Raw genomic sequence first — 26839 nt, 5'->3', positions numbered from 1 at the left:
CCAGTCTCACAGATCCAATATAGAATATATAGGAAGGGTAGGACAAGACCAGGCTCCAAAACTTAAGAGCTGAGTGGCCTGAGGCAAGTCTCTTATCTTTATTATCCTGCAGCTACAAAATGGGTACTAACAGTGGGTTTTCACAAGGCTTGAATATCATAGTGGATGTTAAATGCTTTGTGAATTCTCAGGTTCTAAGCACTAGAAGACTGTTAATCTTGTTCCTGTGGCCAGGTGGGTTTGCTCTGACCACAGACACAGACTGCCAGTGTTGCCTTGGCTTGCCTCCTGCAGGCAAGCCACTAGAGTGACAGCCTGTGCAGCTGGGTCAACAGCAACTTGGTGAGATTTGTCAAAGCTGCTCTAGGCTGATGACTCCTGCGTGCCTTGGCTCCCTTCTCATCACCAACTGTGGTTCTGTCCTCCCCTGGCTCCGGGCTGGTCCCATTTGGTTTCTGTCCACTCTACCTTAACTTTAGGTTTCTGGCTCTCTCCTCAGGATGGCTGACACACAGCGTGATTCAACTCTTTCCCTTGGATGAGAAGCATGTCCAGTGACCAGCCTCTCACTGATAACACAGAAGGGCCCTGGACTCTGTTTCTGCCAAGTCCTATCCTATGGATGGACAGACAAGAGCACAGGGAAAGCTCAGCTGGACCTGAATCCCTCCTTGTGGCTGGAGAGGTAGCTCATTGTTCATCTCTCTGTGGAGAAGCAGAAGCTCTATCTTCTGACATTCACTCCAAAGCCTACCACATGTGCACTAGTGACCTTTGAGGACACAAGAGGGTAGGTGATGGGAATAGGGGCAGGAGAGGGTGGTGGTGGTGAAGAGGATAGCAACATGGCGGTGGGGTGGGAGGATAAGTGGGAGGTCCCTGGCATCCTAGGGAGCCCCACAGCCACCTGCACCTCCAGATGAGTTACCCTGAAGGATTGCAGAGAAACTAGGAGGCTAACCCACATTTCCTGACCCAGATTCTGTAGCCAAGAGTGTCTGTTCACTTGGCTAAATGAAGGCTCAGAAACTGACATCCATCCTCATGTAGGGATCTTCAAAGGAAGGCGTGTGTCAAAGCCCCCAGTCCACATTCTCACCTTCCCAAACCAGGTCACACTTCCTGTGTCCTTGTCTCCTCCTCGCCAATTCCTGTGACTCTGCTCCTCCACTCCTGGGAAAATGTGAATTTTCATCAGACAGGAAGGCTTGAGTTGTCAACTGTGAAATTACTCCCTAAACACCTTCAATGCCTAGTCATATGCACTATTTAATTTACTTTTAATATTACAGATTTTTTAAAGTGCCACAAAGCTACAGCTCAGCTAAAGATGAATTTATGTCAACACTTGTTTAGAGTGGATTTTTGCAAAATTACCTTGAATATCTGAGCAGTTTCTCTCTAGACAGCTGCAGGCTCTCTTGTTTGATGCTGAGCAGTGTGCTATAAATTAATGCAGCATTTTACTCTGCTTTTAGGTAATTCTCTCGTTATTTGATATTTGTATTCACTTGTGGATTTTAAGATACCTACAAAGAAGGAGAGGAGATCTCAGTTTATATGAACACCTATGATATTGGTGCTATGCAAGGCCATTTACATATCATGATTCATAACTCTAATCACAACCCAGAAAAGAATGTTATTGTCCACATTTTGCAGGTAAGTAACCAAGGCTCAAAAAGGTTAAGCCATTAAACTGTTGGCTACATAGTCAACTCAGAGTCAACCCGGATCTGACTCAGGCAGCCTTCTTTGTATTATTTCTTTGGTTTGCCTTTGGGTGCCTAAAACACACTGTCACCCAATAGGTGTGGGTCACATGAATACGTGCAAGATAACTCTCTTTATCAGTTATGTCCAACACCCAGCAAACCTCCTGTTGATACAGCTTTCAGTTTCAAGATTCTGCAGGGAGTGTGGGTTTGCCACACCCACCCACAGAACAGTGAAAACTGGGCTCTTATTGAGGGCCCCAAAGTGCTCCTAAATTCTCAGAGAGAGTCAATGAATTTTAATTTGATTTGCTATTTTGGAAATTTCCGGTGATTAGAAATCCTGGATAACATATTGGGAAATTCTCACTGAATTTCAAAAAGGAAAATCATTGTGTGATTGTCAGCCATGAGTTTATTAATCATAACTTGCCCATCACTTGTTTCTTACTCTAAGGGTTCACAGGAGCTGCTACTTAAGTAAACGGGAGCCAGAGCCTCATCTGAATCTTGAGGAAATTAACTGAACCCATGGCTGGGCAGTGGAAGTGAATCAAGACCAAGGTGAGGATCAGCATCATCTGGGCTAAACTCTATGATTTAATGCCATGTCATCTTTAGACTAGAATTGTTCACTTTTGTGATTTTAATTGGTATTTGTTTGTCTACAACACATCAGCAGTAAACAATGTTCACATGATACTGACTGTCCCCCCCCAAGTAAATATTGTGACCAAATGTATAGATTAATCAATACATTTGAATTCACCAACCTTCAATGGCTTAAACACAATGCAGGACACTGTTCTCGAGGCTGAATGGAAGAGTGGTAGAGAGATCTGCAAGATGCAACATTTACCCTCAAGTGCTTTATGGTGTTAGTGGAAGATAAGATGTACTTGGGATTGATCTAAGATGGCTGAATAGGAACAGCTCTGGAGTACAGTTCCCAGCAAAAACAACATAGAAGATAAGTGTTCACCGCATTTCCAAACAAATTTTCACGGCCCACAGACCAGGAGATTCCCAGCCCGAAAAGTGCCACGAGTTTTCAGTGTGGCTAATGCCGCGGGTAGGTGCACAGAAACTCACACAGATTTTGGCAGCCATTTCAACTGGTGCCTGGGAGACAAAGCTGCCCATTCCATTGAAAGGGAGGTGGGTAAGACAGGGAGCCAGGCAATCTGGCTCAGTGGGTACCACCCCCACAAAGCAAGCAATCTGAAAAGCTCTGGATTGAGAGTTTCACAGCAAGCGCAGCTGGACCTGGGGTGGTCCAGCTCAGTGCAGGGGAAGGGCATCTGCAACTACTAAGGCAGTCTGCCCATACTGAGACAGTTCACACAGCAGCTGGGCAGAGCCTGTGGCAGCTCAGCAACACCTCTGCTGGCAGACTGTGACTAGACTACTCTGTGTGGGGCAGGGCATCTCTGAAAAAAGGCAGCAGCATGTCAGGAACTTATAAATAAAGGCAACCTTCCTAGGTCAGAGCACCTGGAAAAAGAGGCAGTTATGACTATAAGGCCGGTTGCCTCGCCGGGAGCTCGGACACGCCCACTTCTGCACTCAGCACCTAGCCCACCTTGGAAAACCCCTCTGCACTCGGCACACAGCCTGCTGTTGGAAAATCCCGCCTACCTACCAATAGCAGCCTGCCCCAACCACGCCTAAAGCCTATCATCACCCAACTCCTAGCCCAAGGACTCCTTATCCCCACCAGTTCCCCCTGTAATACTCCTATCTTGCTGGTCCAGAAGCCATCCGGTGACTAGCGCCTAGTTCAGGACCTATGCCTTATCAACGAGGCAGTGGTACCCCTCCACCCTGTAGTCCCCAACCCATACACCCTATTATCCAGAATTCCCTCCACTGCCTTCTATTTTACAGTTCTTGACCTCAAAGATGCCTTCTTTACCATTCCCCTGCACCCTGAGTCTTACTTTCTCTTTGCCTTCACCTGGACTGATCCAGACACCAACCTGTCACAACAGCTCACCTGGACAGTCCTGCCCCAAGGATTCAGAGACAGCCCCCATATTTTTGGACAAGTCTTAGCAGCTAATCTTAGCTCCTGCCCCCTTCAATCCAGTCTCCTTCTTCAGTATGTAGACAACCTGTTACTTTGTAGCCCTTCCCTCTCCCTGTCTCAGCAACATACTGCCACTCGCCTTAACTTTCTAGAATCTCCCTCCAAGGCACAGTTATCAGTCACCTCGGTAGTCTACTTAGGCATTTGCCTCACCCCTACAACTAAAAGCCTAACAACAAATCGCCAAAAGGCACTCCTTTTGCTACAGCCTCCAGAGACGGCTGACCAAATTCTTTCCTTTTTAGGGTTTGTAGGATTCTTCCACCACTGGATACCTAATTTTGCCTTTGTAGCTAAACCTCTGTATGCAGCTGCTAAAGACACACCCATGGGAACCCTCTCCCATCCTGGGGTAGTAAAGCAAGCTTTTAAAACCCTACAAACTGCCTTATCCACAGCACCCCCACTCCAACTGCCAGATCTCAGCCACCCCTTCCATTTGTTCACTGATGCAAAACGGGGGATTGCGGCTGGGGTCTTAACCCAACCCCTGGGCCCCCAAGTATTGCCCAGTAGCCTACTTATCAAAACAACTCCACAGTCAGGGAATGGCAGCCTTGCCTGCAAGCCCTGAGGGCAGCAACAGAACTCACCAAGAAATCCCTAAAGCATACCTTAGGCCAGCCCATCTCAGTGTTTACTCTCTCACAAATCTCTTGCTCACCTAGAACCCTCTCACCTACAGGAGTTTCATCTACTCTTTATTAAAAGTCCCACAGTCAGCCTTCATCCTACTTCTCCACTCAACCCAGCTACTCTGCTTCCCCTTCCATCCCATTCCCCCTCCCCAGCCCATTTCTGTCCTAAACTAATAGAGGCACTTATTAAACCTCAAGAGGGCTTGTCTGATCTCCCCCTACCTAACCCAGACCTTACCTTTTCTGTACATGGGAGTTCAATAGTGACAGCCGAGGGGCGGGGAAAAGCAGCCTATTCAGTAGTTACAGATTCAGCCACTCTCGAGGCACGCCGCCTCCCCAATAGAACCACATCGCAAAAGGCGGAACTCATTGCCTTAATCCGAGCTCTCACGTTAGCACAGGGAAAGTGAGCAAATATCTGTACTGACTCAAAGTATGCTTTTCTTATTACCCACTGCCACTTTGCCCTCTGGAAAGAGCAGGGATTCCTTACTACAAAAGAGTCCCCAGTAATTAATGCTACCCAAATCTCTGATCTCCTGCAGGCCCTATCACTGCCCAAAGAAGTCGCTGTCATCCACTGCCGAGGGCACCAGGCCCAGCAGGATGCTGTTTCCCGGGGCAATGCAAGGGCAGATGCAGCAGCGAAATCCTTGACCAGTACCAGGCTAGCCCCCACTCTGGTCTTGTTCCTCACCATGGCCACGTCGCCAGTTTACTCACCATCAGAAAATCAGGCCCTCATATTAAGGGGGGTGGGGAACTGAGTCTAATCAGGGCTGGATCTTCTTAAACAACAAAATTGCCCTTCCACGGGAACAAGCCCCTAAAATTATTGCTAAAATCCACCAGTCCTTACATATAAAGCCTAAGGCATTATACCACTTTGTGCAGCTCCTCTTTCTCTCATCAAGTCTACAACAATTAAGCAGGTATGAAGAGAGAGAGAAAAAGAGGGAGAAAGAGAGAGAGAGAAAGAGAGAAAAAGAGAGGGGGAGAGAGAGAGAGAGAGGCCTAATACCACCTTAACAGATATCCCGCTGTTCAAGGAGAGGGGGAGAGGGGGAGGGAGGGAGGGAGAGAGAGAGGCAGGCCTAATACCACCTTAACAGATATCCCGCTGTTCAAGGAGAGGGGGAGGGAGGGAGGGAGGGAGAGAGAGAGAGAGAGAGAGAGAGAGAGAGAGAGAGACTGACCTAATACCACCTTAACAGATATCCCGCTGTTCAATTCAAGGTGCACTTTCAAAATCTCTTTCTCTGCTACGGAACAGCCAAGAGCTCCAGCTGCAACACTACAGTAAAAGTAAAATCCTCCCTTTACATGCCTCCAGGAGGATACTTTTGGTGTAATGGGATGCTAACCAAAGTTATTAATGCCTCCTTTCCCTTCCCTTGTGTGCCTGTCACTTTGGTCCCACAGTCACAGGTATATGGGCAAGCTGAGCTTCTATCCCTCATCACACCTTCCCCTACTCACCAAAACAAATGAGCTGTCTTCCTCCTGATAGTAGCTGGCCTCTCCTTAGCATCCTCTCTAGTGGCTGCTGGGATAGGAAGTGGAGCAATAGGCTACAGTGTCACTTCAGCTGCTCAGCTTGAAGACAAGCTCTGTGTAGCCACTGAAGCATCAGCCACCTCTCTGGCATCCCTCCAACAACAAATCACGTCACTGGTTCAGGTAACTCTCCAAAACCAATTGACCCTAGACCTGTTAACGGCAGAAAAAGGAGGTACCTGTTTGTTTCTTCAGAAGCAGTGTTGCTATTACATCAATGAAACGGGTCTAGTAGAAGAGAATGTCAGCACTCTCTATTGCCTCCAAGAAGACCTCCAAAGAAAACAAAATGCACTGGGCTCTTCTCTTACCTGGTGGCATTCCCCCGTGCTCACCTGGCTGGCTCCTGTTATCATCCCCATTATCATTGTTTGTCTTTTGCTAATGCTAGCCCCTTTTGTCCTCAGGTTTCTACAAGCTCATATAAGGGAAATTTCCAGGGTGGCTGTACACCAGATGCTGCTTCACCCCTATGTCCAACTCCCAACCGAGGCACCAGCCAGCTGACCATTCCCCCTCACTCAGCCCCTATCCAGCAGGAAGTAGCCAGAAAGAAGTGGCGTCCTATATCCTCAAAAGGGTCGGAATGTAAGGCCAGTTGCCCCACCGGGAGCTCGGACATGCCCACTTCTGCACTCGGCACCTAGCCCACCTTGGAAAACCCCTCTGCACTCAGCACCTAGCCCACCTTGGAAAACCCCTCTGCACTCAACACTAAGCCCTGCACTCGGCACCTAGCCTGCCGATGGAAAATCCTGCCTACCTACCAATAGCAGCCTGCCCTGACTACGACCTGTTCCCCTGCAACCAAACAAATGCCTTCACTCCCTATAAAACCCCAACCCAGAAGAGTCAGGTGTGACTTTCCTGGCCTCTTTCCCCAGGATCAAGGAACCTCGCCTGGAAGCTTAATAAATTAGCATTTACTCTTCTTGTGCTGGCCTCAGTTTCCTCTTTTTAAACTCAGCAATAACCCTTACAATGATTTCCACTGCAGCAGACTTAAAGGTACCTGCCAACAGAGCTCCCAGCACAGCACTTGAGCTCCTATAAGAAACAGACTGTCTCCTCAAGCAGCTCCCCGACCCCCATATACACAAAGTGACACCTCATAAAGGAGAGCTCAGGCTGACATATGGTGTGTACCCTTCTCAGATGAAGATAACAGAAGAAGAAGCCAGCAGCAACCCTTACTGTTCTGCAGCCCCTGTGGGAGATCCTCAGGCAAGCAGGATCTGGAGTGGACCTCCAGCAGTCCTACAGCAGAGGGGCCTGTTAGAAGGAAAACTAAGAAACAGAAAGAAATAGCTTCAACATCAACAAAAGGGACATTCACTCAGAGACCTCATCTGAAAGTCACCAATGACCACAGTAGATAAATCTACTAAGATGGGAAGAAACCAGCACAAAAAGGATGAAAACACCAAAAACCAGAATGTCTCCTTCTCCTCCAAGGGATCACAACTCCTCACCAATTGGAATCAAAGATGGACAGAGAATGAATCTGATGAATTGACAGAAACAGGCTTCAGAAAGTGGGTAATAACAAACTTCTCAGAACTAAAAGAACATGTTCTAACCCAATGCAAAGAAACTAGGAACCTAGAAAAAAGTTAGATGAGATGCTAACTAGAATAAACAGCTTAGAGAAGAAGATAAACAACCTGATGGAGCTGAAAAACACAGCACAAGAACTTTGTGAAGCATACACAAGTTTCAATAGCCAAATCGACCAAGCAGAATAAAGGATATCAGAGACTGAAGATCAACTCAATGAAATAAAACAAGAAGGCAAGATTAGAGAAAAAAACAGTGAAAAGAAATGAACAGAGCCTCCATAGAACATAGGATTATGTGAAAAGACCTAATTTACATCTGATAGGTGTACCTGAATGTGACGGAGAGAATGAATCCAAGCTGGAAAACACTCTTCAGAATATTATCCAGGAGAACTTCCCCAACCTAGCAAGGCAGGCCCATATTCAAATTCAGGAAATACAGAGAACACCACAAAGATATTCCTTAAGAAGAGCAACCCCAAGGCACATAATCATCAAATTCACTAGGGTTGAAATGAAGGAAACATGCTAAGGGCAGCAAGAGACATAGGTCAGGTTACGCACAGAGGGAAGCCCATCAGACTCACAGCGGATCTCTCAGCAGAAATCCTACGAGCCAGAAGAGAGTGGGGGCCAATATTCAACATCCTTAAAGAAAAGAACTTTCAACCTAGAATTTCATATCCAGCTAAACTAAGCTTCATACGCAAAGGAGAAAGAAAATCCTTTATGGACAAGCAATTGCTGAGAGATTTTGTCACCACCAGGCCTGCCTTAAAAGTGCTTTTGAAAGAAGCACTAAACAAGGAAAGGAACAACCAGTACCAGCCACTCAAAAAACGTACCAAATGGTAAAGACCATCAACACAGTGAAGAAAATGCATCAACTAATGGGCAAAACATCCAGCTAGCATCAAAATGGCAGGATCAAACGCACACATAAAAATATTAACCTTAAATTTAAATAGGCTAAATGCCCCAATCAAATGAGACAGACTGGCAAATTGGATAAAAAGTCAAGACCCATCAGTGTGCTGTATTCAGGAAACCCATCTCATGTACAAGGATACACATAGGCTCAAAATAAAGGGATGGAGGAAGATTTATCAAGCAAATGGAGAGCAAAAAGCAGGAGCTGCAATCCTAGTCTCTGATAAAATGGACTTTAAACCAATAAAAATTAAGAGAGACAAAGAAGGGCATTACATAATGGTAAAAGGATCAGTGCATCAAGAAGAGCTAACTATCCTAAATATATATGCACCAAATACAGGAGCACCCAAGTACATAAAGCAAGTTCTTAATGACCTATGAAGACATTTAGACTCCCACACAATAATAGAGGGAGACTTTAACACTCCATTGTCAATATTAGACGGATCAATGAGACAGAAAATTAACAAGGATATCCAGGACATGAACTCAGATCTGGACCACACATGCCTAATAGACATTTACAGAAATCTCCACCCCAAATCTACAGAGTATACATTATTCTTAGCACTGCATTGCACCTACTCTAAGATTGACCACGTAATCAGAAGTAAGTAACTCCTCAGCAAATGCAAAAGAACAGGAATCATAACAAACAGTCTCTTGGACCACAGGGTAATCAAATTAGAATTCAGAATTAAGAAAAGCACTCAAAACTGCAAAACATCATGGAAACCAAACAACCTGCTCCTGAATGTTAACTAGATAAACAATGAAATGAAGGAAGAAATAAGGATGTTCTCTGAAACCAGTGAGAACGAAGACACAATGTGCCAGAATCTCTGGGACATATTTAAAGCAGCGTCTAGAGGAAAATTCAAAGCAATAAATGCCCACCAGAGAAGAGAGGAAAGATCTAAACTCAACACAATATCATCAAAATTCATAAACTCAACACAATATCATCAAAATTCAAATAGCTAGAGGAGCAAGATCAAAAAAGAACTCAAAAGCTACCAGAAGATAAGAAATAACTGAGATCAGAGCAGAAATGAAGGAGATAGACACACGAAAAACCCTTCAAAACATCCATAAATCCAGGAGTGGAGCTGGTTTTTTGAAAAGATCAACAAAATAGACCACTAGCCAGATTACTAAAAAAGAAAAGGGAGAAGAATCAAATAGATGCAATAAAAAATGAAAAAGGGGATATCACCACCAATTCCACAGAAATACAAACTACCATCAGAGATTACTACAAACAGCTCTATGCACATAAACCAGTAAACCTGGAAGAAATGGATAAATTCCTGGACCCTCCCAAGCCTAAACCAGGAAGAAGACTTGCACCCTCCCAAGCCTAAACCAGGAAGAATTCGAAACCCTGAATAGACCAATAACAAGGGCTGAAGTAGAGGCAGCAATCAATAGTCTACCAACCAAAAAAAGTCCAGGTCCAGACGGGTTCACAGCTGAACTCTACCAGAAGTACAAAGAGGAGCTGGTACCATTGCTTCTGAAACTATTCCAAGCAATACAAAAGGGGACTCCTTCCCAAATCATTGTATGACACCAACATCATCCTGATACCAAAACACAGCAGAGATTCAACAAAAAAAGAAAACTTCAGGCCAATATCCATGATGAACATAGATGCAAAAATCTTCAATAAAATACTGGCAAACCAAATGCAACAGCACATCAAAAAGCTTATCCATCACGATCGAGTAGGCTTCATCCTAGGGATGCAAGGCTGGTTCAAAATATGCAAATCTGTACATGTAATCCACCACATAAACAGAACCAAAGACAAAAACCACATGATTATCTCAATAGATACAGAGAAGGCTTTCGACAAAATTCAACATTTATGCTAAAAACTCTCAATAAACTAGGTATCAAAGGAATGTATCTCAAAATAATAAAAGCTATTTACAACAAACCTACAACCACTATCATACTGAATGGGCAAAAGCTGGAAGCATTCCCTTTGAAATCTGGCACTAGACAAGGATGCCCTCTCTCACCGCTCCTATTCAATATAGTATTGGAAGTTCTAGCCAGAGTAACTAGGCAAGAAAAATAAAGGGTATTCAATCAGGAAAGAAGGAAGTCAAATTGTCTCTACTTGCAGATGACATGGTTGTATATTTAGAAGACCCCATTGTCTTAGGCCAAAATCTCCTGAAACTGATAAACAACTTCAGCAAGGTCTCAGGATACAAAATCAATGTGCAGAAATCACAAGCATTTCCATACACCAATAACAGACTAATAGAGCCAAATCATGAGTGAACTCCCATTCACTATTGCTACAAAGAGAATAAAATACCTAGGAATACAATTAACAAAGGATGTAAGGGACCTCTTCAAGGAGAACTACAAACCACTGCTCAACGAAATAAGAGAGGACACAAACAGATGGAGAAACATTCCATGCTCATGGTTAGGATGAATCGGTATTGTGAAAATGGCCATACTGCCCAAAGTAATTTATAGATTCAAAGCTATCCCCATCAAGCAATCAATGACCTTCTTCACAGAACTGGAAAAAAACACCTTAAATGTCATATGGAACCAAAAGAGAGCCTGCATAGCCAAGACAATCCTAAGCAAAAAGAACAAAGCCAGAGACATCATGCTACCTGATTTCAAACTATACTACAAGGCAACAGTAATCAAAACAGCATGGCACTAGTACCAAAATAGAGCTATAGACCAATGGAACTGAACAGAGGTCCTGGAGGCAACACCACATATCTACAACCATGTGATCTTTGACAAACCTGACAAAAGCAATGGGGAAAGGGTTTCCTGTTTAATAAATGGTGTTGGGAAAACTGGCTAGCAGCGTGCAGAAAGCAGAAACTGGACCCCTTCATGACACCTTACACTGAAGTTAACTCCAGATGGATTAAAGACTTAAACATAAGACCTAATACCATAAAAACCCTAGAAGAAAATCTAGGCAAAACCATTCAGGACATAGGCATAGGCAAGGACCTCATGACAAAAACACCAAAAGCATTGGCAACAAAAGCCAAAATAGACAAATGGGACCTAATTAAACTCCAGAGCTTCTGTACAGCCAAAGAAACAATGATTAGAGTACAGTGGCAACCAACAGAATGGGAAAACATTTTTGCAGTCTACCCATCTGACAAAGGGCTAATATCCAGAATCTACAAAGAACTAAAACAGATTTACAAGAAAAAAAAAAACTCATCCAAAAGTGGGTGAAGGATATGAACAGACACTTTTCAAAAGAAGACATATATGAGGCCAACAAACATGAAAAAATGCTCATTATCACTGATTATTAGAGAAATGCAAATAAAAACCACACTAAGATACCACCTCACACCAATTAGAATAGCAATCATTAAAAAATCTGGGGGCAACAGATGCTGGAGAGGATGTAAAGAAATAGGAACACTTTTACACTGTTGGTGGGAGTGTAAAGTAGTTCAACCACTGTGGAAGACAGTGTGGCACTTCCTCAAGGATTTAGAAACAGAAATTCCATTTGACCAGCAATCCCATTACTGGGTATATACCCAAAGGATTATAAATCGTATTATAAAGATACATGCATACATATGTTCATAGCGGCACTGTTTACAATAGCAAAGACCTGGAACCAACACAAATGCCCATCGATAATGTACTGGAAAAGGAAAATGTGGCACATATATGCCATGGAATACTATGGAGCCATAAAAAATGATGAGTTTGTGTCCTTTTTAGGAACATGGATGAATCTGGAAACCATCATTCTCAGCAAACTGACACAAGAACAGAAAATCCAACACCACATGTTCTCACTCATAGACAGATATTGAACAATGAGAACACAGGGACACAGGGAGGGGAGCATCACACACTGGGATCTGTTGTGGGGGCCAAGGGAGGGACAGCGGAGGGGTGGTAGGGAGATCAGGGAGGGATAACATGGCAAGAAATGCCAGATTTGGGTGATGGGGGATGGAGACAGCAAACCACATTGCCATGTGTGTACCTATGCAACAATCCTGCATGATCTGCACATGTACCTCAGAACCTAAAGTATAAAAAAAAAAAAAAGATGTACTCAAGGGAGCTCTACTAATAGATGGCAATCTTGCAAATGTCCACGTCTACACTTTAACACAAATGCTCCTTACATTGCTGGAGCCCATGACCCACTGCCCATTCTTTTGGAGAATATGAGAGCAAAGAAGTGGAGAAAAAGGCAACTGGGGCAAATAGAAACGCTTAGGAAAGCTTGGATGACCTTTGTTCCAACGTCCACTATGTCTCACCAAGGCTATGCAGTGTCTTCTGCCTGGACTCCGCCACTGGTTGCTGCACCCACAACCTATGCTCTGGTCTGCGACTGGACCGGATTCATCTCAACTGCCTGAAGTGCCCCATCACCTGCAGAATAAAGTTCAAGTTCTTTCATGTCTTAAAGGCTCTCTGTGATTGTCTGCTCACAGGCCAGAAGCTTAAGTCAGCTCCCTGGTCCCCAGGCACTTCCCTTCTCTGCCACCGAGACTCTGAAGCATCTCAGGCCTCTCTGTCTCTCATGCTTCTGCCAGAGTTTATTCCTTTGCAACCTTACCACCTGGCTGAACTCTAATTCATCTTTCAGTAATCCTAGTGCTTTGGGAGGCTGAGGCTGGAGGATTACTGGAGCCTAGGAGTTCAAAACCAACCTCAGCAACATAGTGAGATATTGTCTTTAGAAAAGTATTTTGAAAAGTTAGGCGTGGGGTGGCACATGGCTGTAGTCTCAGCAACTAACAAGGCTGAAGTGGGGGATTCATTTGAGTGGGAGTTTGAGTCTGCAGTAAGCTATGATCATAATAACACTGTACTCCAGCCTGAGCAACAGAGTGAGAACCAGTCCCCCCAAAAAAGTTACTTATCTTTTAAAACCTTACTCAGGTCGGAGCGGTGGCTCACGCCTGTAATCTCAGCACTTTGGGAGGCTGAGGCGGGTGGATCACGAGGTCAAGAGATCGAGACCATCCTGGTCAACATGGTGAAACCCCGTCTCTACTAAAAACACAAAAAATTAGCTGGGCATGGTGGCGTGTGCCTATAATCCCAGCTACTCAGGAGGCTGAGGCAGGAGAATTGCCTGAACCCAGGAGGCAGAGGTTGCGGTGAGCCGAGATCGTGCCATTGCACTCCATCAAGCCTGGGTAACAAGAGCGAAACTCCGTCTCCAAAAACAAACAAACAAACAAACAAACAAACAAAAACCTTACTCAGATGTCACTTTCCCTGGGAAGGTTTTGTGACCACCACCAGGGTAAAAACTTCCTCCTCTGTGCCTCATCCTGTGCTATCATCATTTATCTGCTCTGGATCTTTAGTTTCCTTGAAGACAGGGCCCAACTGCTGTTTTATTTCCAGTGTCTATTCTAGCACCCAGCACATAGAACATTTTTAATAAGTGTTGGCTCAGTCAAATATGATTGTTTAAAAATAAGATTTGTGGACTAGTGTAGGCAATGACAGCCTTTATAACTTTTTTTTTTCTGTGAACAGAATATTCCAATGAACTTTTAGAATTCATTTAAAAGTTGTAAGGCAATTTCAGAAAATGTATGAATAGGACAGATCAGTACCCTGAAACTTCAGAGAAAAGACAAATTACCATGGTCCCAGGTTCTCGGAAATGACTTTGTAAGGCAACGGGACAGAATTCACTTACCATTTATTGAGTGTCTATTGTGTGCTGGACTTTGTGCCAGCTGCTTTGTTTAAGAAATGAGTAAAAGACTGTTCCTGAAGAAGATGCCACCACAGTCTGGTAGACGAGAGATAGTAAGGAGACATGTAATTAAAATGCAGTGTGATAAGTGCTCCGACAGTTGATATTTTAAGTTTGGAGAATGTGACATAAAACATAAAAAAGCCATTGGAATTGTGGAGTCATACTTCCTGCTCAGGACAGATTTAACCTACTCTGGTTAAAATTTCTTTTCTTTGGTTTCTTAGCATTAATTATCCTTCAGTCCTTGCATGACATTCATTAACTAGGGCCACTATTATTGTTCATAACTGATACACAGGCTCTGTGTAATTTTCATATTCGTCTGAGCTGTGAGTATCAACATGAAGGAGGAACCAACCAATCTTAGTTCTGGTATATCTAGTGCAGGCCTGGTCCCTCCAGGCTCTTGGGGCAGGTGCAGAAGCTCAGAAGATACCAACAGCTCACCAAGAAAAGAGAGAATGGAAAAGGTCACTGACTCCATCTGTCTTATTTGGTAATGTTCCTTCCCCATGTACTCCCTGCTCCAACCATTTGCAATGAATCTACTCCCCTACCCCCACCTCCCATATCTACTTGTAAAACTGTACTCAAGTTTCAAGACCCAGCCTGAAGAATTTACACATGACCTTGTCCACATGGAAAGTCTCAAAATATTTTTGAGCAGGGATATGACATGATAAAAGTAGTCTTTTGGGAAGAGGACTCTATTATTAGGGAGACGTGTTAAGAGTCTAGGTACCAAATGATGAAAAACTAGAGGAAGACCACAGCAGTTAGGAGTGGAAATGGTATCCATTCTTGTGAAATCCTTGTCTGGTGACCTGTAAACTGCTTTTTGGATATTATTATTTAGACTGGGATGTCTTAAAGTTATATAACCTCTCCTCCTACTGTAATGGCTCATTTATTTGTCTCTACCACTACAATGTAAGTCCGCTAAGGCCAGACTCCAGTCTGTCTTGTTTATTACCGGCTCTTCAGGATCTCACACTACACCTGTACTGTACATGCTCAATACATGTTTGTGGGATGGATCACTGCCTGTATGGAAACGTTAAGAGTCCTGGAAAATGCCTTATTTGGAAATCATTTCTAAACAGAAAGAGGAACCTAATTTTAGAGATGCTCTCAGCCCATCATGCTGTCCCATCTTCATCAGTGAGCTTCAAGCCAGGCCCTCATTAAACCAAAGTAAAGGACAAAGTCAGGCAAATTTGGCTTTTGTGTTTTAATTTTCTCTTCAGTGATTTTAGCCTCTCGGTCATTTGGAGATCACAAAGTTTGACAACTTGTCTCCTTGCCTGTTTTGGATGTTAATTATATCTTTGTTTCTAATGACTTTACAATTCCCATGGGGCATTGGCAGGGTTCTGGCTAAGGGTCAAAGGAACAGACTGGCAATCAGTGTGATCATTATAATTTATGTCTTGCTTGACTCTCGGAAAGTTCACCCGTTTCCCGAATATACAAAATCTCCTTACTAGAAAAATGAAATCACTTGACTCACATTGATGTCATAGCCAAGTCCCTTCATAGATCTAAGAAAGTGGCATTTTTAAATACTGTCTTCATCAATTGATATTTCTTAACACTGTATGTCAAGATTGGCTACTCTGTAGATGTAGAAGCAATGCCACAGGTTTCAGGAACTGTATAACAAGAATAGCCAACATTTATTGGTTCCTTACTGCATGCCTGCGTGCCTGCTCATTTGCAACCATAGGCTCATTCAGTCATCAAAACAACACTAGGAGATAGGTACTGTTATTTCTCCCATTTTATAGTTGAGGGCGCTGAGGGTAGTTGACTCTGCAAGACCTCACCCTCTCTCCTGTCTGGGAGTCTCCCTAGGGCCACACATTAATTGGTCAAAATGTTGAAACGTCCCTGGCCGGAGGCTCACTTCTACCTGATTAGCTGCTGGAAACAGCCACTTAAGAATACTCTTGTTTAGTATAAACACTGGCAGAGAAGGCTCTTTCACAGATCTCCTGATTAGGGCTGCTTGGAATCTTCCAAATGGTCCTTGTGGGAGGCAAAAGCATAATCTACTCTAGGGAGAAGGCACCCCAAAGCATAAACCTATGGCTATTTGCCTCATTCGAACCAGCAGCTTAATTGGCCTCTGGGTTTCAGAAACTAGGATGTTAGCTGTTAAGGCCTACCTTTAATGCACTAGGCACTCTTGTTTTATCTCATGGATAGGACTGCCCTGCACACAGCCCTTGGGGCTTCCTACTGCCTATTAAAATGCCCATAATTTTTCTTTTAAACATTTTTAAACTGTGATGTAACACATACAAGAAATTTCATGAGACATACACATTCGAGTTGTCAAGTAATTCCAAAGCAACCATCTATATTACTATGGTAATCCAGGTTAAGCAATAGAGCATTGTGTCTGGAAGATGACTATTAGCATCTGCTGACCTCAGAGAGAGAGGCTATTAGGCATTATGAACCTCTCAGTGGAAATGCCCAGCTTCACCTACAAAGCAGTCTTGCGAAAAACATTGAACCGAAATCTGATGAAGCTCTAGATTGAACTGCCAGTTTATACAAAATACAGGGAGCAGAGGCACACATTAAATGTTCTTGAGATGCAATCAGCAAAATCCAAACTTGGCAAATTCTATAGGACAGATGACGTAGTTTCTTCAACAACAACAAATTGCAAGGAAAAAAAGGAGAAAACTATTTAAAAGATTCATCAATCTAGTTTATATCCTGGTTTGAACAAACCAACTATGAAAAATATTTATGAGACAATTGGGTACTGATTGGAAATTTGACGATATTGAAGAAATTTTTAGATGTAATAATTATATTGTGCTCATATTAAAGTCTTTATCTTCTAGAAACACATATTGAAGTACATTCCTATGAAATGATATGCTTTCTGGGATTAGTGCACTCCAAGAACACTATTCACTCTTAACCAATACTATGTCATCACCATCTCCTTTTCATTTTCATTATCATCATGGTCTGCTATTTCTCAGTGTCATCATATGCATGCAAATGAGCTTAGTGTCATACAACAAAAGCAGGCATTTCTGGGGGAAAAACAATCTGAGAATCACAGTGAAACAGCAACTGAATTAAGTTAGAAGTGGAGTTATGTAAAAGCCAACATGAAATTTGGGGCAGGGCGATAGAAAACATACCTATATGACTAGAGAGGGTGAGTACAGGTAATCTTGGGTCGCTGTATTTTGAGAAGAAGGTGTAACGCTTGAAATGGTCCTGAGGGGAGACGTGGAAAATAGAGGAATGGCTTCTAACCTCAAGGTTACAAGGGTATTTTCTCCTGGAGAAAATGGGACCCTGCTAGGAACGCTGGGAAATAAAAGCTGGAAAGTGAAGTGGGGAAATCTAAATTCAGTTTCTAGCCATGGCCAGTGCCTCTCTATCAACTCAGAAGAGGAAAGAGGAAGAAATGGGCTTCATTAAGAGAGAGTTCAATTAAGAGAAAACTGTGCCCATGATCACAAGCCAGAACAGGCTCTCAAAAGAGGTAATTGAGCCTCCATTGGCTCATATCTTTAAAATAGAAAAATTCCCCATTCTCCTACATGAACAGGTGCACTTGGGAACATTTGGCTGGACTAGGAGACTTCCAACTTTAACTCCCATCACTCCTAATGTTGTCTCTTGCCTAGAGCTTAGATATCATCCAAAGGGAGGCTTTCAGCCTCCCTCCCCTTCTCCCACAGGAGTGCACATGGAGTTATTTTTATAGGAGCAGGTGTGATTTAGCAGCCACTTGCTGGGTTCGCAGATGATCAGCCCAAATCTGAGGCTGCTGGCTGCTAGGGTCTGGCCGTGGGACAGAGCAATTGGCTCACTGAGTCTGGGGGTCATATCATAGTTCTTCCATCATTTAAGCCAGGACTTTTTACTATCTGAGTGTAATTTCCACTTTTTACTATCTGGGTGTCACTAAACCCTGGGTTATGCAAAGCAGGTCCCATTGTCTCTCTCCCCACCCACTTTTTATAAAGAATTTTGGATTGGAAATGCCCCTATAAATCTCGGACCCTTTCATTTTGCAGTAAGCAAATTGAGGCTTAGGGAATTGACCTGCCCAAGGCCACACACTGGTAGGTTCCTGCTGCTGCCCAGGCCACTGTTTCAATAGCCAAGGAACAGAAGATTAACTTATAGGAAGAGTGGAGATCAGCTCAACTCCAACTAAAGGCAAAAGATGAATGAGTTTGGGAAAGCTTCGCAGTTAATACTTTTTTCCGTAAGTCTGCTGCTCTTAAAAGGAATGAAACGGCCCTATTGTAGTGAAGAACAGAGTTCTGAACTTCTAGAAAAGCCACACCTGACAATTTTTTCCTTCTCTATCATAGGAATGGACTGAACTGGCAAAGGGGTAGGAATTACATCCACCTCACATCTGCCTCATTAATTATTTCACTTAACATTCATATAGAAGGACCTACTAAGTGCTGGGCAGTGTGCTCAGTGCTACAGTGAATCCAGAGATACATAAGTCCTTATTGCAAGCCATTTACAGGCAGGTGGGACCTATTCCTAGGTGATGCAAGCATGTAGACGCCCAGGAAACCAGGCCATCAAGCAGTCCCAGCTTCATTTCTCAGACAACTGGGAAGATTTAGGCGGTGAAGTCAACCATTTCTGGAGCATGGATATTACATTGTTTTCCTGCCACTTACATTAGTTTTCATTTCTCCCCCTTTTCAGAATCTTAAGGCTGGAATAAGCCCTAGAGATCATCTAGCCCAATTATCTTCATTACGTGGATGAATAAACTGAAGGAAGGTAGTGGAGGTGCTAAGTGAATTCTCTGCGTCAGCCTGAGTCTGGGCTGAAAACACTCCCTGGGCACCGAACATGAGCTAGGCTGTTTCTTTCCTAGTCTTTTTTTTTCTGGATCAATGTAACAAGCCAAGACCCAAAGCAAAGCTGGTTTTTAAGCAGAAACCTGCTAAATGTGGACACACTGAATTATTCATATTTGGGGTCATAAATAATGTATTTGGTGTTAATATCAAATTTTTAAATGCATCCATAACCATAGAGGTGATTAGTCACTGTTAAGTGCTGCTCAGAGGTAACAGATTACCTGGCCCAAGTGTCCTTGACTAGCTCCTGTCCTTGGAGATGGCTCCCCTGCAGAGCACTGTGACCTTCCCGTCTCGTCTCTATTAGTCTGATGTGAAAGAGCAGATGTCTGGGCTAAAAAATAACACCACCAGTGTACTTCCAGCCACTAGCCCTTGACACTGGCTGCTTTATTAAGTACTCGGCAGAGTTGTATGAACCCTCCAGTGTGCCTTCCACGTGCCAAGACAGAGAGTGACTGCTTGACAGTAAGGCTACATGTCTGGTGACAGCACCCCTGGGTGCTCAGGCCCCTTCAATCTGCTGCCTCACAGTTCTAGAGAAGCTACCTAGATGGCCTCATTTCCGGTTGGCCATTCATAGCAAAAGTGTGTCTCTCCAGCCATCTCTTAGTACCCATTTCACTTCTGTATGAGGAAAATCGGAAAGTGTAGGTCATTATTTGAAGGTCAGGCATTGAATTTCATAAGGGCATGATTTGAGGAGACGGTGGTTTCTAAGAGATTGTCCTAGGACAAACATCCTTCTAGTGGGAAGGAATGAGAATGGAAGATACTGGTCCAAGAAATGGCGAAAGTAATCTAGTTTTTAACTCTATCCAAGCCAGAAGGAAGGTGGAACAAGGAGTAGTGGCTAACTGTTCGTAAGGTGGAAAGATACAGAGAAAGAGAGGAGAGGCAGGAGGAGGGGGGAGTGGGGGGGGAAGAGGAGGAGGGGAAGGAAGAGGAAGACAAGGAGTAGGAGGAGGAAGAGGAGGAGGAGGAGAGGAGGGGAAGAGAAGGGGAGGAGGAAGGAGGAGAAGAGGGGAAGGAAAAGGAGGAAGAAGAGGGGGATGGGGAGGAGGAGGAAGGGGGAGAAGGGGGAGGAGGGGGAGGAGGGGGAGAAGGATAAGGAGGGGGAGACGGAGGAGGAGGGGGAGAAGGAGGAGAAGGGGGGAGGGGAGAACAGCAAGGTGGAGGAGGATGGGGAGGAGGAGAAGGATGGGGTGGAGGACAGGGAGGAGGAGGGGGAGGAGGACAGGGAGGTGGGGAAGGATGGGGAGGAGGAGGAAGAGGAGGGGGAGGAGGAGGGGGAGAAGGGGGGGAGGAGGAGGAGGGGGAGGAGTGGGGGAGGAGGAGGAGGGGGAGGAGGGGAAGGAGGAGGAGGGAGAGGAGGAGGAAGGGGAGGAGGAGGAAGGGGAGGAGGAGGAGGGGAGGAGTGGGGGAGGAGGAGAAGGGGAGGAGGGGAAGGAGGAGGAGGGAGAGGAGGAGGAAGGGGAGGAGGATGAGGGGAGAGGGGGAGGAGGAGGAGGAGGACGGGGAAGAGGAGGAGTGGGAGGAGGAAGAGGGGGAGGGGAAGAGAAGGAGGGGGAGGAAGGAGGGGGAGGAGGAGAGGAGGAGGAGGAGGACAGAAGGAGGAGGAGAGAAAGGAATGGGATGCAGAAGCCAGGATCTTGGGCTTCTTTATCTGTGGCAATCTGGCTCCTACAGCAGCAGGCCCCACTCTGAGGTCCCTATCTATGCACAGGGGACAAAGCCAGAAAGAAGAGCACACTCAAGCACACTTGGCTGGTAGCCAGAGCTCTCTGCAGGTCCCTGCAGCCCAGGCACAGTACAAGGGTCTTTCTTTTACTTTTGTCCCTAGGCTGGAAGTCCAACCGGGATCCTCAGTCTTATCTCCAGGGGCTAGAAGCTGTAGTGCCCTTCTCCAGAAATGGACTGTGGGAGCCTTTGAACTCCCACTAAGGGCCAGAATGTGCCAGAACAGTGTGGAAGAGATCGCCTTGTTTCCAGTCTTCTACCAATTGTGTGCTTTCTCCAGGCTCAAAAAAAGGCAAGGGTTAAGATCTAGACTTTTAGTGCCTGGTCTTGGGGACAGAAGCACCCATGCTGGTGGGGAGGTCACCCGCCGGCCACCGGAGAGGTCCATGGTAGTAAGATGGCCTCTCCACCCAGGCGTACCACTCAGTGAGGCCCCGGCCCCAGACAGGGCTTGGCCAGTGAGCGGGTATGCCTGTGTGGCAGACTTTGTGGCACTGATCCTAACAGTGGTGTGGAAACAATAACATTACTGCATTATTACAAGGGGGGCACCGACATGTTGATGCAAATGCTTATTTCTGACAAGACTGAGAAAATGAAATGGCTCAGAAGGGAACAGGGAAGTGCCCAGGGAATAATAACTGTTATGCTGTTGAAGAGCTTCAACAATGCATAACTCTGCTGTGATTTCATCAGCCAGAATCCAATTAACCCCCGTGGAGTCATCTACCACACTGTGGCTGGGTAGTGGGGAAGGCTGCCAGCGTCTCCTACACCCCTTCTGCCAGCTAAGCCTTAGAGATGGGATTGTTCCAATGAGAGAAACGTCCACAAGTGTGTCTTTCATGGGGTTACAAAATCTGATAGGTGATACCTCTGCAGGAGTCCAGTACCTGCCAGTACCTCCTCTCACAAGGACTGGGGTGGACAGGGAGTCAGTCAGACTGTCCGACATCACCCAGCTTGGGTACTAGGAGATGAATCAAGGATGCTTTTCACAGACTGAGCCCAGACTGACCCCAGATTGAGCCCAGGGAAACCTCCCTCCTGCAGACCCTGCGGCTTAGGGGTCTGCATTTGACCAAGTGGCTCTGTTCCCCTCCCACTTCTGAGAAAACCAATAGGCCCAGAAAAAGGCACCTAGCTCAAGCTCAGCCAATTCATGAACCTGTTTGGACTGAGGCCTGGCAGGGAAAGGTGGCCAGAGCCCATCAGATTCCCTCTCCTGTTACCTTCACCTAGAGGATGTTACACAGCTGTGGCTATTGGCAGGTATTGCTGAGGTCATGAGGTTGGAAAAGGCCAAGAAGGGTCAAGGCAGGGCAGAGTGGAGAAGACCAGAAACCATGCACAGAGCATACAAGGAGGCAGCTGGGGCATGGAGCAGGAGGGGACAAAGCATAGGGATGCTTAGAGGAGAGAGCTGAGGCCAGCAGCTGCTCCCTGCTCTCACCTCCCTGGTCAGCATTCACAGACACACACTGTAATGGTTAATACTGCGTGTCAACTTGACTGGATTGAAGGATACCAAGTATTGATCCTGGATGTGTCTGTGAGGGTGTTGCCGAAGGAGATTCACATTTGAGTCAGTAGGCTGGAAAAGGCAGACCCACCCTTAATCTGAGTGGACACCATCTAATCAGCTGCCAGCGCAGCTAGAATATAAGCAGGCAGAAAAAATGGGAAAAGAGAGACTGGCCTGGCTTCCCAGCCTACATCTTTCTCCTGTGCTGTATGGTTCCTGCCCTTGAACATCAGACTCCAGGTTTTTCAGTTTTGGAACTCAGACTGGCTCTCCTTGCTCCTCAGCCTGCAGAAGACCTATTGTGGGACCTTGTAATAGTATGAGTTAATACTTAATAAACACACACACACACACACACACACACACACACACACACACATTTTTTTCCCCATTACTTCTGTCCCTCTAGAGAACCCTAATACACACATCCACCTTCTCTCTACGTGAGTCCCGGCAGTCCCCATCTCATTCCATCTTTTCTGAAAGTGATGTGAATGAGTCTCTGTTTCCTGCCACCAAAAATGCCTCAGTGGAAGAATGTGGCCAGGGGAGGTGATATGGTTTGGATCTCTGTCCCTACCCAAATCACATCTTGTAGCTCCCATAATTCCCACTGGTTGTGAGAGGGACCTGGTGAGAGATAATGGAATCATAAAGGTAAGTCTTTCTCGTGTTGTTCTCATGATAATGAATAATTCTCATGAGATCTGATTGTTTTAAAAAGGAGAATTTCCCTGCACAAGTGTTCTTCTCTTGTCTGCTGCTGTATGAGATGTGCCTTTCACCTTCTGCCATGATTCCTTCCCAGCCATGTGGAACTGTAAGTCCAATAAACCTCTTTCTTTTGTAAATTGCCCAGTCTCAGGTATGTCTTTATCAGCAGTGTGAAAATGGACTAATACAGTAAATTGGTACCAGTAGAGTGGGGTGCTATAGAAAAGATAACTGAAAATGTGGAAGCCACTTTGGAACTGGGTAACAGGCAGGCAATAGAACAGTTTGGAGGGCTCAAAGGAAGACAGGAAAATGTGGGAAAGTTTGGAACATTCTAGAGAGTTGTTGAATGGTTTTGTCCAAAATGCTGGTAGTGACCTGGACAATAAAGTCTAGGCTGAGGTGGTCTCAGATGGAAATGAGGAAGTTGTTGGGAACTGGAGCAAACATGACTCTCGTTATGTTTTAGCAAAGAGACTGGCCCCATTTTGCCCCTGCCCTAGAGATGTATGAAACTTTGACCTTGAAAAAGATGATTTAGGGTATCTGGTGGAAAAAATTTCTAAGCAGCAGAGCATTCGAGAGGTGACTTGGGTGCTGTTAAATGCATTCATTCAGCTTTATAAGGGAAGCAGAGCATAAAACTTCAGAATATTTGTATACTGACAATGTGATAAGAAATAAAATCCCATTTTCTAAGGAGAAATTCAAGCCAGCTGCAGAAATTTGCATAAGTAATGAGGAGCCAAACACCAACACAATGGGGAAAATGTCTCTCTCCAGGGCATGTCAGAGGTCTTCACAGCAGTACCTCCCATCACAGGCCTAGGAGGAAAAAGTGATTTCCTGGGCAGGACCTAGGATCTCTATGTTGTGTGCAGTCTAGGAACTTGGTACCTTGTGTCCCAGCTGCTCCAACCTTGGCTGACAGGGACCAACAAAGAGCTCGGACCATCACTTCAGAGGTTGCAAGCCCCAAGCCTTGGCAGCTTCCACATGGTCTTGAGCCTGCAAGTGTACAGAATTCAAGAACAGGGTTTGGGAACCTCTACCTAGAGTTCAGAGGATGTATGGAAATGCCTGGATGTCCAGGCAGAAGTTTGCTGCAGGGGCGGGGCCCTCACGGAGAACCTCTGCTAGGCCAGTGAGGAAGGGAAAGGTTGGGTAGGAGCCCCCACACAGAGTCCCTACTGGGGTACCACCTAGTGGTGCTGTGAGAAGAGGGTCATTATCCTCCAGACTCCAGAATGGTAGTTCTATCAATAGCTTGCATTTTTTGCCTGGAAAAGCCACAGACATGCAATGCAAGCCTGTGAGAGCAGCTGGTAGGGAGGCTGTATCCTGCAAAGCCACAGGGGTGGAGATGCCCAAGACTATGGGAGCCCACCTCTTGCATCAGCGTGACCTGGATATGAGATATGGAGTCAAAGGAGATCATTCTGGAGCTTTAAGATTTGACTGCCCTGCTGGATTTTGGACTTGCATGGGGCCTGTAGACCCTTGGTTTTGTCCAATTTCTCCCATTTGGAATAGCTGTTTTTACCCAATGCCTGTACCCCCACTGTATCTAGGAAGTAACTAACTTGCTTTTGATTTTATATGGTTATAGGCAGAAGGGACTTACTTTGTCTCAGATGAGACTTTGGACTGTGGACTTCTGAGTTAATGCTGAAATAAGTTAAGACTTTGGGGGACTGTTGGGAAGGCATTATTGGTTTTGAAATGTAAAGATATGAGATTTTGGAGGAGCTAGAGGTGGAATGATATGGTTTGGCTCTGTGTCTCCACCCAAATCTCATCTTAAGCTCCCATAATTCCCACATGTTGTTTGAGGGACCCAGTGGGAGGTAACTGAATCATGGGGGCAGGTCTTTCCCATGCTGTTCTTGTGATAGTGAACAAGTCTCACAAGATCTGATTGTTTTATAAAGGGGAGTTTCCCTGTAAAAGCGTTCTTCTCTTGTCTGCAGCCATGTGAGACGTGCCTTTCACCTTCCATCATGATTGTGAGGCCTCCCCAGCCACGTGGAACTATAAGTCCAATAAACCTTTCTTTTGTAAATTGCCCAGTCTCAAGTATGTTTTTATCAGCAGTGTGAAACTGAGCTAATACAGGAGGAAAGATCCACATGCCAAATAAAGCCAGAGAAACCACGTTCAAACATGAAGACAAAGTCTGTGGTCACAAGTGTGGAGAACCAAGAGTTGGAAAGAACAGAATCCAGAAAAGACCCGAAGCATCTAGGACAGAACTTCTCGAACAATCTGTGGTGATGGCCCATGTTTTTTCCCCTCCAATCCATTACAAACTGATTTTCTGATCCTTAAGATGCAATGGAAATGTGGCAATGTCAAATGGCAATAAAAACTTCTAGTTACTTACTCAGGGGTCTCATGAAAGATTGGTAATGTGTCCACAGACCACATTCAGGGAAGCACTGTCTATGAGGTTGTCACACATGCTGAGGGTCTCAGGCTCATTGTTATTGGATACCAGCTACATGCTGGTGGCTGAATAGAGTGGGCTCAAGGCAGTGGCTCTTAACCTGGGGTGGCATGGCCCCCTCCTCCTGCCAGAGATGCACTAAACAGAACTATCCAGCTGCAATGCCAGAAGCACCCCTTTTGTGAAGCACTGGTCTGAAGCTTTGAGATCAAAGAAAACCCCCATCCTCTGCAGGAAGCCCTTCAGCAACCCCCCATCCTGATGGCCTGTTTTAGCCAGCATTTCTGCCCAAGAACAATGAGACTCCTGGGCCCAGGACAGGGCAGACAAAAGGGTGTTGGAGAGGGAGCCCTGGGCTCAGAGCCAAGCAGAGCCTGAAGTGCCCAGGGACAGGGAGATAATGTAACCTTCAACACACAGTGGCTTTAGAGTCGTCAGCTCAGACAGAACTGCCTGCATCCATTTAATTAGATTTTAATTTCTCTTTACACATTCAGTTTTCAAAGATTCTAAGAAGTAATTATTTCCACTATCAATTGACTAGGAGGAACAATCCCCAACTTAGAATAAGCAGCTTAAAGGAGGTTTGTCATATCCCTGTTCAAACACAGTGACTTCCAGAAGCTGCCTGGCTGCATCACAGTCCTGCTGAGACAGGGAGGTGGCAGAATGCAGACACCTGGCAGAGAGGGGGCAGGGGTGGAGGTGTGAAGAGGAGGACGTCTCTTGTGCCTGTCACTTTTCAGAGTTTGAGGATACCAAAAGAAGGGAAAGGAACTCAAATTGGAGGCCGAAGCTGCGATGCCCCTTAGCACCTTGAGTGTAGAAACATAACAATGACTGCCTCATCATTTGGTGTTCAACAAAACTCTATGCTTGAATGAAAGGTGAGATCTCTCTTTCTCTGAATGACCTTTTGGAAGAAATCAGTCATCTTATAATAGAATCCTTACAAAGTATTTCACATGCAGGAACATATCCTCAGTCACCTTATTTTGAATCAGGAACACTGGAGAAAGTGCCCCAAACAACATCTTAGAGGTCACCTCTGATACAATCATTTAAAAAAATAAAACAAGAGGTAAAGACATTCAGTACAATTTTGGCAATCATTGCTGCATGTGTGACCTCACACTTACAAGTGTGGCTGTCATAAATAAGCCATTTAAGGTTCAGTTTAAAGGGGAATACACCAAGGGGTTGGTAAATTGTAAAAATCAAGAATATGATTGAAGGCCGTGGTAATATCTGAAATATCTAACTAGTGGTCAGAACA

At 45.0% G+C, this 26839-nt stretch overlaps 2 long non-coding RNA genes across 3 annotated transcripts in view; one reads left to right on the top strand and one right to left on the bottom strand.

Annotated features, from left to right (window-relative positions):
• Positions 1 to 41: 41 nt before the first annotated feature.
• Positions 42 to 26839, bottom strand: part of LOC141583521 (uncharacterized) — a 221429-nt gene continuing 194631 nt past the window's right edge. The window contains exons 3-4 of one of the 2 annotated variants that reach the window (XR_012516155.1): positions 1378 to 1529; positions 42 to 1173 (exon numbers count right to left, since the gene is read on the bottom strand). This is a non-coding gene — a long non-coding RNA (uncharacterized LOC141583521). Of the gene's footprint in view, positions 1530 to 26839 lie in introns of both variants that reach the window. The other variant, XR_012516154.1, reaches the window with a different exon arrangement.
• On the top strand, positions 1527 to 6913 carry LOC141583522 (uncharacterized). Its single transcript, XR_012516156.1, has 3 exons — positions 1527 to 1662; positions 2173 to 2279; positions 6410 to 6913. It is a non-coding gene; the product is annotated as an uncharacterized LOC141583522 (long non-coding RNA).

This window comes from Saimiri boliviensis, chromosome 2 (assembly GCF_048565385.1).
Source record: "Saimiri boliviensis isolate mSaiBol1 chromosome 2, mSaiBol1.pri, whole genome shotgun sequence".
NCBI classification, from domain to species: domain Eukaryota; kingdom Metazoa; phylum Chordata; class Mammalia; order Primates; family Cebidae; genus Saimiri; species Saimiri boliviensis.
Note: the sequence above shows the minus strand (reverse complement) of the source record. Positions and strands in the feature narration are given on the sequence as shown.